Genomic DNA, 17,456 nt, shown 5'->3' with positions numbered 1-17,456 from the left:
TATTTTTTAGATAAGCGAACAAAGACATTAATTAATAGTATATATGCATGTTGTCTTTTTAAAGTTGATTTGGAGAGTACTTCACCTCGTTTCCCTTATGGTTTGGGACCGTCCCGTCCGGACAGACCCGCACAGGAACGACTCGAGCGGACGTGACCCCTCCCCCTCCCATCCAATCCATGACCCCAGCGGACAGGAATGGGCGCACCCACTCGCTCCCCCCGCTCTATCGCACGCACTCGCTCTCCTCCCGCTCTCCCGCAGGAATTTGCTCCCGCTCGCCCGAGCCGCTCTCTGGCCGCGCCCCTAGAGGGGGATGTCGCACCCGCGTGCGAGCTCGCTGCCGCCTCCGCCCGGCCGTGCTCCCTCCCTCCCCTGCGACCTGCATGTCACCCCATGCTCCCCAACGACCTCACTCCCGCTCCCCCCACCGGAGACAAGGACGACGACGGCGACGGCGGCTTCGACGAGGTAGGTCATTCCTCCTCTAGATCTGAGCCATCCTCCTCCTCCTCTGGATCTGAGCTCTCCTCCTCCTCCTCCTCTAGATCTGGATCTGAGGGACGCGACGGTGGCTAGGGTTCCGGCGAGCTCTGTTGCAGTAGGCTTTTTTGTTGTTGTAACAAGTAATATTTCTTTGTTGCATTAGTTTCTTTTTTTTCTGATGTTATATCTCGCATTGCGTTTTGTTTATGTTGTTGCAGTAGCCTTGTTTTGCTGTTGCAATAAGTAAAATTTCTTTGTTGCATTAGTATCTTTTTTCTGATGTTGCATCTCGCATTACGCTTTGTTTCTGTTGTTGTAGGAGCCTTGTTTTGCTGTTGCAATTAGTAATTTTTCTTTGTTGCATTAGCTTTTTTTTCTGATGTTGCTTTCTCGTATTGCGCTTTGTTCTGTTTGTTGCAGTAGCCTTGTTCTGGTGTTGCAACAAGTAATATTTCTTTGTTGCATTAGTTTCTTTTTTCTGATCTTGCATCTCGTATTACAGTAGCTTTGTTATGTTGTTGCAGTCGCTTTGTTTTGATGTTGCAGTAGACTTGTTCTGATGTTGCAAACAAGTAATACTTCTGATGGGAGCGCGGTGAGGATGCAACGCACCTAGCGGAGCGCAGCTGAGGGATGGGCGGCGCGACGGGATGGCAGGGGGACGGGCGGGCACGACGGGAAGGCTAGATGGCGGCGCGGTGGGAGGTCGGGCCACGCGCGAGCATGGGGCGGGCCGCCGCGACTGGCGAGTGACGCCCGAGTCGGACGGACCCGAGGCGCTAGTTGTTCCGTTGTTTTGGTCGGGATCGAAACGAGTCGTACTGTTCCGTGCGGAGGGGGGGGGGATCGGACGGACCCGAGGTGCGTCCGGACGCGCCCCTGAAGACGGGCGTCCGAGCGCTAGGAGGGTCGATAGCTTATATTTCAAGCCAGAGAGAGTAATAAAATAGAATAGTATCTCTTATATAATTGAGCCTAGATAAGGATATATGTTCCAGCCGATTTCCTTACCTTTATTCTTAACTCTGATGCCAAACGATTCACTGCACTTGTACTACTTGCCACCACCTCATCATCACACAAACGAAAAAGAAAGAAAACAAGCGGCACTATGTCCAACAAATGCTAGAATAAAATTTTGGGTCCCCATTGAAAGCGAAATATTCATGTACAAGCTAAATAAAACGCAACTCTTCCGTGCCAAATTAAATTCTCTGGTCAGGATTCAGGTTTTTTGAACGGTGGCTAGGAAACAAATATTGACTAATATAAAACCCAGTGACTAGTGATAGAAGCAGTCCTTTGTGATCAAAGTTAATGTAATCAATCTCTTTGTAAAGCGACAGTGATGAATGAATGAAATAAACAAGGTGTGTAAGGTAAAGGGAGGCAAGAGAGGAGTAGGACATGGAAGAAAGAGGCAAAAGAAGAAAGAAAAAAAGGGCCGCCGGTAAGGAAAAAGGAAGATACGCAGCGTGGATGAGAGGGAGAATTAATTAATTATTAAAGGGGCGAAAATAAAGAAAGATGGGCAGGCTGGCAGTGGCAAGCAGGAGTGAAGGGACAGGGGAGGACAGCTCGAATAAAGGCAGCGCGAAACGAAATGAAAAATGTTGTTGCTCCGCATCGGATCGGTATGGGCCCGTGAGTCAGAAAAAACAGATAGTGCCTGGGCTTCTCTTTTCCTCTTCCAGCTGCCTCGCTGGCCCAATGCCGAGACATGCCTTTTGCCTTTTCTTTTTTCTTTTTGTGTATGCATATAGTATACGGCGGTTGTTCGCCGAGCGGAGTCAGTCAGAGGTTGGGAGGCGGCTACCTGTAAACCCCGGCAATTGATTGATTCATAGTGTAGTGTAGGAGAGGTTAAAAGATCCTAATTCAACCACATCCATCCTAGTGTTTCTTCCCTACTTTGTCAGTCTGTGACAAACAATATAGTAGAGGTTAAAACATCCATTCAGGCAAAAGGCAGGCATATTAGGCTCCGTTTTGATTTTATGGTTTAAAGTTTATAAAAACTTCACCTCTTAATTAAGGCTCCAAACATATGGTCTAAAATGCTGTCTAAAGTTTAACCAACTATCAACCTGATAAAAAAAACTATTAGACCATTAGAATTTAGACCACATAAGTATGCTAAAATGATCTAATGACTATCAACCAACTAAACTTTGGATCATGGGATCCAAACAGGATCTTATTAGCTCATTGAACGGACACGGAACTATGTATTATATAGTGCAACTCTCTCTCACCTTTCTCAGAAATTAACACCTGTGTGGACATACCAAGGCCCATTGTATTCAGGCAGAGCAGGCATACTGAATGAAATTCAGAACCTAACACTTGTGTGGACATAGTAACACTTGAGTAAAGCAACGTTAGTGGGGCAAAAAGTTCATGACGATTAAAGCGATGCTGATTTAGTCTGTGCACTGGATCTCATATTTGTTGAGAACAGCGAACGTGGCATGGTTCTCATAGAACCTCACCTTCCTCTCTGCAAATCTGCAGCTAGTACTAGTAGTCTGAGGTAGATGCAGAGAACATGTCAAAGCAGCGACGAAGAAGATAACCAGACACTAGTGGTATCCAGCAAACTCGGTCAACAAATGCTGCCTGCTGGACGATTTCATATCACACACTTGGTTTTAACGAGATGAGCTACTATACATACCTTTCACGGTTTCACGTTGCCTCTGTATTTTCTCTTCTCTAAAAAAAACGAAGTGTTAATTGTTCTGATTTGCTCTCCAATAACTGCCTGTCCATCCAAAAGAATCTGGTGCGATTGGACTTTTCATCAATATATAACAGCAATAGTTCGCCGGGATGCATGGTGGATTTATTCATCAGCATATGCCATGTATTCTGGGCTTTTTGCGTGCATGTATTCGACGCATGCCGATTGCCGACAGCTTTTGCTTCACTTGTTTGCAAGCTTTGTCTATATCTACAGATAATGGGGTTTCAGACATTCTTTTTTTTTTGTTTTAAAGCGGTGTTTATATGATTTTGCATACAGTATGTGAGACATGTTTTTTGCTGAGCGTGTCGGGCAGATCAAGGAATTTACCTGTAAACGCCTCCAATTGATCCACCTGCTGGTCAGGCAGAGCAGGCATACTGAAGGCAATTCATAAACTAACACTTGTGTGGACATAGCAACGTTAGTGGAGGAAAAAGTTCATGACAATTAAAGCGATGCTGATTTAGTTTGTGCTCTGGATCAGTGGCAGCTAAGCTAGCTAGCTTATATTCTTGACAGAAGCAGCAAAGGTGGCATGATTGTCATGGAACCTTACCTTCCTCCCTGCACCTAGTACTAGTAGTCTGAGGTACATGCATGCAGAGAAAATGTCAAAACTAATTAAGCGGCGACGAAGAAGATAACCGGCCAGACACTAGCGGTATCCATCAGCAAAATCGGCCAAAGAATACTCCACGATACAGAAAGTGGGGTTTCAGTCTGCAGGGGCAAAGCCAACCCCAAGAATGGACAGGGTCTTCAACATATAAACATCAGGCTATAGATAGTGTTATCAACAATGTAAAATAGTAATTTTCTACTGATTTTCTCAAAATCCATCGGGTCGGCTGACCTCGACAAGTTTTTTTAACCCAGAAATACTCATATTTATTAATAGCACGTCCAAACTAAATTTTAGAAACTAGCTCTTTTCATCATGCCAAATGTGATGGTGTTACTCGCCACTATGTTCACACCACATGCATGGCAATGAGTCATTGACACGCTACCGTCACGGTCCAAAATTTTCACGTATGCCGCCATCGTGGAACTAGAGTTACGCCATCCTCCTTGGCATGATATAATTGCAGTTAAGTCACGCCATACTATTTAGCACGACTCACTACGTGTAACTTCTCTTATGTGGATTCAAAACGAATGAGATAGAGACCTACAAAAATCTTGTAACTTTTTGTGTAGACAACAAAAATCAACGATGACCTATTTTGCTTAGAACTGATATCAGAGCTTTTTTATTTTTAAAACTTAACTTCTTTCTGAAATGCTATATTTGAGTTTTTGGTTAAACTATTTTTTCTTAGCAGTCCAAAAGAAAGGACGTCTTGTAATTTTTCAAGTAGATGTGATGCTAAAAATCAAGCGCGACAAATTTTGCTTGTATTTGACACCATAGCTTTTGTTTTGAAATGAAACTTCTTTCTGGAACGCTTTATTTAAGTTTTTGGTTAAGCTTGTTAGCACCAAATGGTTTCCAAAAGTCCTAAAAATCATCTATATTCTTAGCCCAAAGAGTATTATTTTATCATGTAATTTCGAAGCTTATGTGTTCAAGTGAAATCCAAAGTTCCTTGACAAAGCATGTGTTGAAAAATAGGTTTTAATGTGCAATCAGATTTAAAAACATTCAAAACAAGCTCAAAATTTTAAAGATCGTGCCATTTTTTTCAGCGTTCCTCTAGCTGAGTTGGTTAGGTGTGGCTTCATTAGTACTCCTCGGGTCGTGGGTTCGAATCCCCATGGGAGCGAATTTTAGGCTAGGGTTAAAAAAAATTCTCTAGTCTGTCTCATGCCAAAGCACAGGTCTAAGGCCCAGGTCGTTGGTCGTTCTCATAAAGACTATGGTTCCGCTGTGTATGGGTGGGACAGGGGTTCAGGTTTTTTCTTGACCTGCGTGAGAAGGTCTTCCCTGTCAAACAATGCCTGAGGTAATCATACCCCCCACAGGTGAAGTTTTTTTCAAAAAGGTTTGCCACTCTATTTCTGGGTTAATGAACTTGCGTGAAAGCAACTAAAATAGTTGCATTAGAACTCATATTGAACCATGAAAATGTGCTCAAACTTCAAAGTGTTCACCCTGCTATTGTTCTCCTATGTATAAGATACAATGTTTATGTTGGTACTAGGGTTTGTTGTTAAGCAAAAAATGGAAAATATGGCCTGACTTTTGGAGGTTCCTGTAAAGAATTAGGTAGAGGGGAACTTAAATCTACAGCAGTTGGACCTGAGCATTGTTGGATGCTATAGCAACTTTATGAAACCATACCTCTAGTTATATCTCTGTGGATTATCTTAAGAAGATAGTAGAAACTATTATTATCATGATATGTGAGGCAACATGTCTGAATCCGATCAAAAATAGGATATTTAGCAAGTGGCCTTCGCCAGATAAACTTGATAATACTTTGACACAATACACGGTGTTATGGTGCAGTGTTCCCATGCTTATCGCTATGTCCTCGGGCATGTCCTGGACACACAATGGTAGGGTTGATGAATTGAAGGACATGGGGATCACCACCATTGAAGAAATTGGCATTGTCATCGACTAATTCGCCTACTACAACTATGTCCACTACATCGACCACTTCGATGGAGGCGAATCCATGAAGTGAAGCTGTTGAGGGATCAAGGCCATGCTAAGGCTCAAGTTATGAAAAGCGAAACCATGGAGGCTCCAACGAAGGTTGCTCCGAAGATCAATCAAAGACAAAAGCGTCCCTATTCAATCTTTGTATAGACAAAAGTTTTATGCGTGCTCTTTTCTCCTTATCCTTTTTACCATACGGTTTTCTAGATGGAGTTTTCAATGTGGCACACATGGGTGGGTTTTGAAGGGCAATCCTCATAGCCAAGTCTGAGTTATAATTTGACTTCATATAGTCATAATAACTATAGGGCAATCCTCACAGCCAAGTCTGAGTTATAATTTGACTTCATATAGTCATAATAACTATAGGGCAATCCTCACAGCCAAGTCTGAGTTATAATTTGACTTCATATAGCCAAGTCTGAGTATCTAGTGGTCTGTTTGTAAATTATAGGAATTTGTTTATAATTTGAAAGCCTCACCAAGGGATTAAATAAAAATATCTACCTTCCACCTCCCTTATAAAAAGGAGGCAAGGGATAGGTGGAATGGACTCTTGGCCTCTCATACACTCTCCATTCTCATTGTCTTGTCGTATTTTCTCTATGTTCGGTGCAAGGTCCAATAGAAATTTTTTATTCAGTCAAATTCGAATAACTAAGCTAGTAACAGAATAGATCATGAAATGTCAAGAGTGTGAAACTAAAATAAATTAAGAAGCAAGATTAAATAGATTATAAGCTGCTCAATTGGAATATACAAAAATAAGAAAATCACATTGCACTGCGTCAATTTTATATATAGTTGCAGACTTTATGTTTGTCAGTGAATTAAATAAAAAAAATACTAAAATCATATTCATGCGTGTTATTTTGCATTTACAAATAAGAAGAACATAACAATTGGATTAATATCCTTGCGATGTCTCTATAGGAACCTCCAAAAGGCAGTAGGATGTAACCTATTATCAATAGACCCTCTAAATCAGACTATAGCTTGAACCATTGTCTTTGTTCTTGAATCCAGTTAGGTAAAGGTTGTCGCTCCCTAGAGCTATTTCTATTTTCTTTTCTCCTCTTCAAACTAGTTTGACTGGAATCCAGTTCAATGGTACTTTACTAACGTGGTTTTCACTAGTTGTGAATCCCGTGGACACCGATGAGTCTAGATGAGATGCCAAACATAGGCATCTCGCTCCTCCCGCCACTAGCGTCGCCACCACAGCACCGCAACATTCATCGGAAGGGGAAGCACCCGGTGAGCATTTGGAGATGATTGGAGAGGAATGATAAGCTGCAGTCAACTGCACCCACGTAGATAGCAGGGAGGAGAATGGGCTGGTGGTGAGAAGCTCGATGGCGAGAAGGTGGAGGTAGTTGGCCATGGCGATAACTGCGAGAGGAGAGGCGGTGAGGGTTTTAGTTCGGAAGGATAGAGGATTCGGGGAGTGGGAGCAGGAGCAGGACGCGATGATAGCTGATGATGGGTAGGCGGCCGGTGATGGCACATGTCGAGACACGAGAGACGGCAAGAGGAGAGGAGAGGAGACATGAGGGACAGCGAGAGTAGTGGAGGGGCGGCCATGTCGAGGAGGGGTTTTGCTCTGGAAGAAGGTGAAGAAGGCTTGGGAGTTAAATTGAATGGGAGGGGAAAACAAATTGGGGAGTAAGGGCCGCAGAACATCCACTGGGGTGGTGATCCTAGATCGGCTAGTGGGTCCGCGAGGCGAGGTTCCTAGGGCCTACTGGTCAGCGGAAGACGAGAGGAGACAATGCTCTGACCGCGTCTAACACGGCTGAACGGTTGCCGGACTGGAAGATTTTGGAAACTTGCGTGTGTGGGAAGTAAAAGGGTAGGGCGACTGAGGGACCATCATTAGAAAAAAGAGAGAGCAAGGGAAAAAAAAGAGAAACGCATTTGGTGAGAGTTAAGGTTGGTTTCATTTATTTATTTATTTATTTTTAGAAGCAACGTTTGAATCTAGTACCATCTACCATTATTTTACCTATATTTTTTACATCATTTTTTTGCTTCCCCGTCAACCCAGGTCACCTAGCTGTAGCAACTGTATAATAGTGTAGTCACTGTAGCGACTACTGTACATGATTCTTTTTTACTCACAAATACTGAGGTAACGATCAGCAGCTCCTGTGCAAACTTTTTTTTAATGCTCGCAATGTGTTATTATGCACCATTTTCTGCTCCCAAAAAATACTGCAGCGCAACTGTACAACAGTGTTTAGGCACTGTACAACCTTTTTCCTCGTAAATGTCAGGTAACGAATCAGCAGCCACTCTGCAAACTTCTTTTTTTACTAGCATATGCCCATGGGCTGCTTGGGGAGCCTTAAAATTTTTGACGCAAACATCTAAAACCTACAACAATTAATAGTCGGAGGTAGATACATGCAGAGAACACTAGAAAACCAGGCGGGGCTTTGCCGCGCCCTTCTTGAGTGACCAGACAACGAGGACAACGAAATGGTTTAAGTTTGAGTTCTCCTTTGATGTGTCTTGGCGATCGATCTGGACTAAGAGACATGAGCTCCAAAATTTTTGACATATAGGAGCTACAAAGTAACCATATATGTGGCTGCTGATGTAGAAATGTGCTAAATTATGTAATGTAATTCCTACTTAGTTGACATGTTTTTAGCAAGCGCAAGATCGGCTACAGCTGAGATGAGTCATATCGCATATATGATTGAGTTTAACTGAAGATTGTCCGATAGCGTTTTATCTGTGAACCATGCTTCAGAAATAATCTTGGTGAAATAAAATAGATGTCACTTGGATCTCTTATACAGCTCAATATATTGTACAGCAAAGGATGCTACAAAGGGCTTCCATAATTGGAGGTTAGAATTAAATCAGGAGTATAGTTAAATCCATAATTACAGTTCAAGTTGGCTGTCAGTGAACGAAGATAACACCAGGGCACAATGCAACGATCATTGTCATGGCGTGGCACATCGGCAGGACGCAAATGAAATGTCATTGAAGGTTTACCAAGTCAGATTCTAAACAACACATATAAAGTAATTCTGTACAAGTTATTTACAATCTCATGGACAAAAATGCATTTATTCAACAAATGAGATTTGAATCATCTATACATCTTACTGATATAAATGGGAAAGCTATGATCTGTCCAAAGCTATGTTTAAAAGCAAGCTCAGAGACAAGGGGACCAGCAAGGAGATATCGTAAATTTTATGCCTTAAACATGGATAGGTTCTCGAATAAACTTGTTAGCCTGCAACTCCAATAAAATCTAAGATTATGAAAGCACTTTAGAAGTTAAAGGATGAGGAATGTGAAACATGATATAAGTGATGAAAAAATATGTAGACAAATAGATATGTAGAATGCTGCAATATATGTCTCTGTGTGCTTGAATTTTTTTGCACTCAAAATTCCGTCAATGGTAAATTTCATATATTGGGCAAAGAAAACTTGATCAAGGAATCTCATAGTTTGTGTAGTATTATGTGATAAATTTCTGAGTACGCTACCAATGTAAATTGGGCGGTCACATGGTAACATTACATTTTAGATTAAGTATGTTCATATTCAAAATGAGGAGAAACTTTACAGGCAGATCATGGTATTAGTAAAATTCAGGCATGGAGGTTAAGATCACAGAATTGCACCAAAATTTCTACTCCCTCCATCCCAAATTGTAAGTCATTCCAAGAATCTTGGAAAGTCAAAGTTTTTCAAGTTTGACCAAATTTATATAACAAAATAATAATATTTATCATACCAAGTAAGTATCATTAGATTCTTCATTAGTTATATTTTCATATTATACCTATTTGATGTCATCAATCTTTGTGTTTCTCTCTATAATTTTAGTCAAACTTGAAAAAGTTTGACTCTCCAAGATTCTTGGAATGACTTACAATTTGGGATGGAGGGAGTATATCATAAATCATAAAATTGCTAAAATGCAGAAATGAAAGTTTATGATTTCAGATCATGCAATGCCAAATTTCAGAAATAGAAGTTTTATGACATTTACTTAGAACGAAAAATGTTAAGTGCTTGCAAAATAGATGCAGAGAACAAAAGATTAATATAACAAAACAGGGAACAGATAAATATGCAAAAACAACATGAGACAATCCCCTAACCTTTTTCGTCCATGCACTCTTTCTTCCTACCTATTTGGTTTTTCTATGACTGCAACCTATCCTGCTTCCTGTGTAGCCAATCCTGATTTTTCCACTTGTTCATTCAAGGCAAAAAGAAAAGGAAATAAGAAGAAACCAAGAAGAGAATTAATATGTATTGTAACCTACAAGGCTACAAGTACCTAGATCAACCAGCAAGGTGGCAATAACGTGCACGCTGACTGAGTTTTCTTTCCCTTGCCAGCATGTCGATCAACTCAGTCTTCAAAGCCAGTCTCCTAGATGATGACCCGGGCCTAGCTCTAGCTGACGTTGTGCCTCTTAGCATCGTAGTGTTTTACCGATCCCCTGCTGCACCAACAGTGATATGGCCTGGTTGTATCATGCGGTAGCATCGTGCCTCTTTGGAAATTAAAAAAATGCTCTAGAAAGCAATATGAAGGTTAAACTCCTATACTACTCAGCTATACAATACAGTACAAAGACATATATATAACATACTAACATCTGAATTATATCACAACACTATACTACTATGCCAAGCATTTACGTGTTCTGAAACAACATTTCATTATTCATTTGAACAAATGAGAATGGTAAAATTTAAGAGGAAATAGATAATACCTTGTTAACAACATTCTCAAAAGCTTTTGATCCATTTTGCTCAATGTATCTCTGTGCAGCAGAAAGTACATCATCAGGCCTACTTGACTCATCCTTCTTTGGATATTACCAGATGTTCACAAAATACTCATATACATGTGCAGCTCCATTGAACTGTGGCAATACTAACCAGCAATTGAAAAACAGTTTTGTGTAAGACGAGAAAGGGAGCTTGCAAAGTGCAAACGTTATGCCTGTGATGAGCATTTCCATTCATCTCATGATGTATCCAAGAATCTTATCAGCCAAATCATGAGGTAGCAGTTAATGATGAAGTGCAGTACTAAACCAAAGATGGTCAATAGGAAAGAAATCAAGGTAAGATGAAAAGTGCACATAAAACTAAAGGTAAAATGAGTACAACACCTAGTACGTGAGCCATTACTGATCATCCACCACAGATTTTGTTTCAATTGCTCTAACAGAGGCATACCTTAGGAAAACGTCCACTGAGGTAAAACAAAACATTAACTATCAAATGGAAGACAGTTAACGTCGCTATGTTTATCTAAAAGGTTATTGGATTAACTTATAGAGGATACACAAGTGAAACCACAGGCCTGCAAAGACAAACAAATAGAGGATTAAAAATTCGCAATAACCTGTTGGAAATCTGAACAGATAATAAGTCCCAACGAAGTACGTCGGGCTCATTAAGGACATGTACAACAATGTTGTGACTAGTGTTCGAACAAGTGATGGAGACACGGATGACTTCCCGATTATGATAGGACTACATCAAGGGTCAACTTTGAGCCCTTATCTGTTTGCCTTAGTGGTGGATGAAGTCACAAGGGACATACAAGGGGACATCCCTTGGTGTATGCTTTTCGCGAACGATGTAGTGCTAGTTGATGAAAGTCGGACAGGAGTGAATCAGAAACTGTAGTTATGGTGGGAGACTTTAGAGTCCAAAGGTTTTAGACTCAGTAGAACTAAAACTGGGTATATGAGATGTGACTTCGGCACTACTATTCGGGAGAAGGAAGATATTAGTTTGGAAGGTCAAGTAGTGCCTAGGAAGGATACCTTTCGATATTTAGAATCAATGCTATAGAGAGACAGGGATATTGATGAAGATGTTAGCCATAGAATCAAAGTAGGGTGGATAAAGTGGCGCCAAACATCTGGTGTCCTATGTGACAAAAGGGTACCACAGAAGCTAAAAGACAAGTTTTATAGGATGACGATTAGACCTGCTATGTTATATGGTACAGAATGTTGGCCTACGAAAAGACGACATGTTCAACAGATAAGTGTCGTGGAAATGCGTATGTTGCGTTGGATTTGCGGTCATACAAGAAGGGATCGAGTTCAGAACGATGATATACGTGATAGATTAGGGGTAGTACCAATTGAAGAAAAGCTTGTCCAACACCGGTTGAGATGGTTTGGACATGTCCAACGGAGACCTCCAAAAGCACCGGTGCATAGTGGAATCCTAAGCCAGGATAGTAACGTAAAGAGAGGCAGAGGAAGACCGAAGTTGACTTGGGTAGAGGCAATAAAAGGAGACTCGAAAGGATGGAATATACCCAAAGACTTAGCCTTAGATAGGAGTGCTTGGAAAACAACTATTCACGTGCCTGAACCTTGATTGCTTCTGCTGGGTTTCAACTCTAACCTACCCAAACTTGTTTGGGACTTAAAGACTTTGTCGTTGTTGTATAATAAGCGCCATTGGCAACAAAACTGATAGGAGAGAGGACACCACAGGCACACATACAAGGTTGCCTCGATATTATCCTCCAGAACTACAGATGTTGCAAGTCCTGTTTACTTCACGTGACAAACAACAGCACTGCATTAGAGATCTGAATAAAGTTTCGTTGCAAAATGAGTTTAGAACAAGCAGGCGGTAGACACATAGGCCACGTTTAGTTGGTATACCAACTCGGCGCCGCCAGATTTAGTGGCTACTGTAGCTACAGTAACTTCTTCGTTTTTATTTGGTAATAATTGTCCAAACTTTGACTAATTAGACTCCAAACGTTCATCTCGTAAAGTACAACCAAACTGTGCAATTAGTTTTTGATTTCGTCAACATTTAGTACTCCATACTTGTACCACAAGTTTGATGTGATAGGGAATCTTCTTTTTGCATAGTGCCAAATTCTGGAATCTGGGAGAACTAAACAGGCGGATAGCATAATCGGTTGTGACTGATTTTTTTTTACATATATATACCTAAGCTCTATGTATTCGCAGCATAGTAGCTGATCTAATAATCCAACAAAGACCAGAAAGCAGACACAAGGGTCAGCGTGCATCTTGTATGCTCAGCAGCACAGTTCAACAGGCAAATAGGTACAACCGTACAAGTACAATACAAGGTGCAGAGCATCTGGATCAAAACGTCGCACACACCTCACTTGGCCGCCTTCCCCAGCGCCGCCTCGATCCGCTTGCGGTCGACGATGTAGGCGAACCCGTACGCCAAGTGGCGAGCGTGGCTTCCTGCAGGTCCTGGCTGGCCGTGGCTGTAGCGTCAACGGAGAAGAACAGGCGGAACCCCTCACGATGCGGTCGCCGGGCCACCACTCGCCGAGCGGGCGGCGGCGCTGGAGGGCCGGCGAGCGCGGCTCCGCACGACCTGGCGAGCCCTTGTCCACCACGAGGTCTTCAGGAGCAGAGTGGAAGAGTTCGCGGGCGTAGGGAAGAGCCGAGCAGATCCGCGAGTACTCAGAACTACGGAGGGAGGGCGCCAGGGCGGGGGGCGGCGCTGCAGACGGACTGACGGAGCGCGATGCGGAGGGGAAGAGAAGTCGAGAAGAGATCTCGCGACCATATGGATTAGCAGTTTAATGGGCGAGAGACCCGTTAAGACCCAGATCGACGGTGGATATCGCGTGATGGCCAGATCCTACGGTTGCGGGATAATGGGTGACGTGGCGCTATCGGGTTCCCGAGCTTGAACCCGGGATTCGAAAGGTAAAGATATATCAAAGCTAATTAAGCAACGACGAAGAAGATAACCGGCCAGACAGTAGTGGGATCCATCAGTAAAATCGGCCAAAGAATGCTCCACGAACCACGATACAGAAAGTGGGGTTTCAGTCTGCAGGGGCACAGCCAACCCAAAGAATGGACAGGGCCTTCAACATATAATAAACATCAGGCAGTAGTTAATAGTGTTGCCAACAATGTAAAATAGTACTCGTACTTTCCTACTGATTTTCTCAAAATCCATCGGGTCGGCTGACCTCGACAAGTTTTTTTTTATTATAACCTGAAAATTCTCATTTATTAATAGCACGTCCAAACTAAATTTCTAGAAACTAGCTCTCTTCGTCATGCCAAATGTGATGGTGTTACTGGCCACTATGCATTGGCATGACTTATTGACACGCTAGCGTGACGGTCAAAATTTTTCACGAAAGCCGCCAACGTGGCCATCCTTGGCATGATATATTGTAGTTAAGCCACGCCATCTATTTAGCACGACTCGCTACGTGTAACTTTTCTTATGGATCCAAAACAAATGAGCTTGAGACCTACAAAAATCTTGTAATTTTTTGTGTAGACATCAAAAATCAACGACAACCCACTTTGCTTAGAACTGATATGCTATGTTTCACTTTTTTTGTTAAGCTATTTTTTCTTGGCGGTCCAGAACAAAGGACGTCGTGTAATTTAGTTGCGATGCTAAAAATCAAGCTCGACAAATTTTGCTTGTATGTGACATCATGGCTTTTGTTTTAAAATCAAACTTCTTTCCGGAAAGCTATATTTGAGTTTTCGGTTAAGCTTGTTAGCACCAAATGGTTTCCAGAAGTCCTAAAACTCATCTAAATTCTTAGCCTGAAAAGTAGTATTTTGTCATGTAATTTCTTAGCATATGTGTTCAAGTGAAATCCAAAGTTCCTTGACAAAACACGTGTTGAAAATTAGGTTTTAATGAGCAATCAGATTTAAAAAGCATTCAAAACAAGCTCAAAATTTTAAAGATCGTGCCATTTTTTGCAGCATTCCCATAGTTGAGTTGGTTAGGTGGTTTTGTAGCACTCCTCAAGTAGGGTTAAAAAAAATCACCTCGTCTGTCCTATGCCAAAGCACATGTCTAAGGCCTGGCCCAGGTTGTTGGTCGTTCTCACAAGAGCTACGGTGTCGCTGTGTATAGATGGGCAGAAGTTCGGGAGTTTTCGTGACCTGCGTAGTGAGAAGGTCTTCCCTATCACACAATGCCCAGGGTGGTCATACCCCCGCAGGTCAAGTTTTTTAAAAAAAAAATGAGTTTTCCACTCTATTTTGGGTAATGAACTTGCGTGAAAACAACTAAAAATAGTTGCATTAGAACTCGTATTGAACCATGAAAATGTGCTCAAACTTCAAAGTATTCACCCTGTTATTTTCTCCTTTGTACAAGATACAATTTTGATGTCGGTACTAGGGTTAGTTGTTAAGCAAAAATTGGAAAATATGGCCTGACTTTTGGAGGTTTATGTAAACAGCTAGGTAGGGGGGAACTTAAATCTGCAGCAGTTGGACTTGAGCAAGGCGAATTTGTTAGATGCTATAGCAAATTATGCAAGTATCTCTGGATTTTCTTAACAAGGTAGTAGAAACTATTATTGTCATGATATGTGAGGCAACATGTCTGAATCCGATCAGAAATAGGATATTTAGCAAGCGGCCTTTGCCAAACAAACTTGATAGAACTTTGACACAATACACGGCGTTAAGGTGCAGTGTTTCCATGCTTATCGCATATGTCCTCGAGCACGTCTTGGACACACAGTGGCAGGTTTGATGAATTGAAGGATATGGGGATCACCACCATCAAAGAAATAGTTGGCATTGTCATCGAATAATTCGCCTACTGTGACTACGTCCACTACATCGACTGCTTCGATGGAGGTGAATCCATGAAGTGAAGCTATTGAGGGATCAAGGCCATGATAAGGCTCAAGTTGTGAAAAGCGAAACCATGGAGGCTCCAACGAAGGTTGCTCCAAAGATCAATCAAAGACAGAAGCATCCCTATTCGATCTTTGTATAGACAAAAGTTTTGTGCGTGCTCTTTTCTCCTTATCCTTTTTCCCATAGTGTTTTCTAGATGGAGTTTTCAGTGTGGCACACATGGGTGGGTTTTGAAGGGCAATCCTCACAGCCAAGTCTGAGTTGTAATTTGACTTCATATAGTCATAATAACTATAGGGTCTTGTTGTTCTAGCCAAAATCAAATATTGGAGGGGTTACAATTGGTAGTGTGTCAAATGTTAGGACCCTTTAATAGTGTACAAAAAAGCCAAATTTCTAGGTCTAGGGTAATTGTGAGTATCTAATGATCTGTCTGTAAATTATAGGAACTTGTTTATAATTGAAAGCCTCACCGAGGGATTAAATAAAAATCTCTACCTTCCACCTCCCCTATAAAAAGGAGGAAAGGGATACGTGGAATGGACTCTTGGCCTCTCATACACTCTTCATTCTCATTGTCTTGTCATATTTTCTCTATGTTTGGTGCAAGGTCCAATAGAAATTTTTTATTCAGTCAAATTCGAATAACTAAGTTAGTAACAGAATAGATCATGAAATGTTTAGAGTGTGAAACTAAAATAAACTAACAAGCAAAATTAATTAGATTATAAGCGGCTCAATTAGAATATACAACAATTAGAAAATCACATTGCGTAACATCAATGTAATAGTTGCAGACTTTATGTTTGTCAGTGAATTAAATAAAAAATACTAAAATCATATTCATGCGTGTTATTTCGCGTTTACAGCTAAGAAGAACATAACAATTGAATTAATATCCTTAGAATGTCTCTATAGGAACCTCTAAAAGGCGGCAGGATGTAACCTAATATATCAATGTACCCTCTAAATCAGACTGTAGCTCGAACCATTGTCCTTGTTTGTTCTTAAATCCAGCTAGGTAAATGTTGTCGCTCCCTAAAGTTATTTCTATTTTCTGATCTCCTCTTCCAACTAGTTCGACTGGAATCCGGTTAAACGGTACTTGGTTAAGTAACTGCTCTAAGAAACGTGGGATGTTGTATATGTCGGCTGGACCTTCAAATTTGGGTTGAACTGCTCATATTGTGTCAATTAAAACTTTATATGATTGTATGACATTTCCGCTTATTTGTCGTGGTAAGTTTCTCGAATCGCCTATTATCCATATAAATAAATTGAGAAACAAGTTACAAACTTAATAATCCACTCACATAAAGATAATGAAAGTAAAAACCCGGTATGGAGATGCCGTGTACATGACATGAAGGTCTATGTAGTATGAGAAGGAGAATAATCACAATTCTGATGACCATGATGACACAACACACTGAATTGTGCTCCACAGTTGCAAATAATAATACTGTAAATATCTTCACATTATCAGTGATATAAATTCTTCTGAGCGCATGTTGCCTGAGTACGCGTTTGTGACTCATGAGGGCTCATGCAGCAGTCATGTTTGTTTGACCATATAATTAACAGTTGAATAAAGAGGGGTTCAATCTCCAATGCAACGTGTAAGTAATAATAGCCAAAATGCACATAGAATTCCTTGATAAGAAAATTCAAACATCTTGAGAAGTGGTGGGTGTATTGCAAACCAGAGGTGGCTAACTACATGGTCTTTGAGATCCATTTAGAGTAAGTAATAGCTATAAGACTTATATACAATATCAATATCCTTTTGAGGTTAGCACCACTACGCACGTTAGATCTCATCTTAGGCTCTACCAACAATTTTAAGCAACATGGTGAAGGTTTTCAACACTTGTTATACCAATGTAATACTTAATAGTGTAGTTTGTGATATAAAACCCTTATTTTAGCGTAAAAATGAGAGTTAACAAAAGAT

General features: G+C 41.2%; 1 long non-coding RNA gene across 1 annotated transcript; it reads right to left on the bottom strand.

Moving 5' to 3' along the window:
- Positions 1-8,830: 8,830 nt before the first annotated feature.
- LOC136471612 (uncharacterized) lies at positions 8,831-13,380 on the bottom strand. The gene is made up of 3 exons (XR_010762067.1): positions 13,010-13,380; positions 10,604-10,654; positions 8,831-10,330 (listed from the first exon to the last, which is right to left on the bottom strand). It is a non-coding gene; the product is annotated as an uncharacterized lncRNA (long non-coding RNA).
- Between the last annotated feature and the right edge of the window lie 4,076 nt (positions 13,381-17,456).

The sequence above is a fragment of the Miscanthus floridulus genome, chromosome 1 (genome assembly GCF_019320115.1).
Source record: "Miscanthus floridulus cultivar M001 chromosome 1, ASM1932011v1, whole genome shotgun sequence".
NCBI lineage: Eukaryota > Viridiplantae > Streptophyta > Magnoliopsida > Poales > Poaceae > Miscanthus > Miscanthus floridulus.
Note: the sequence above shows the minus strand (reverse complement) of the source record. Positions and strands in the feature narration are given on the sequence as shown.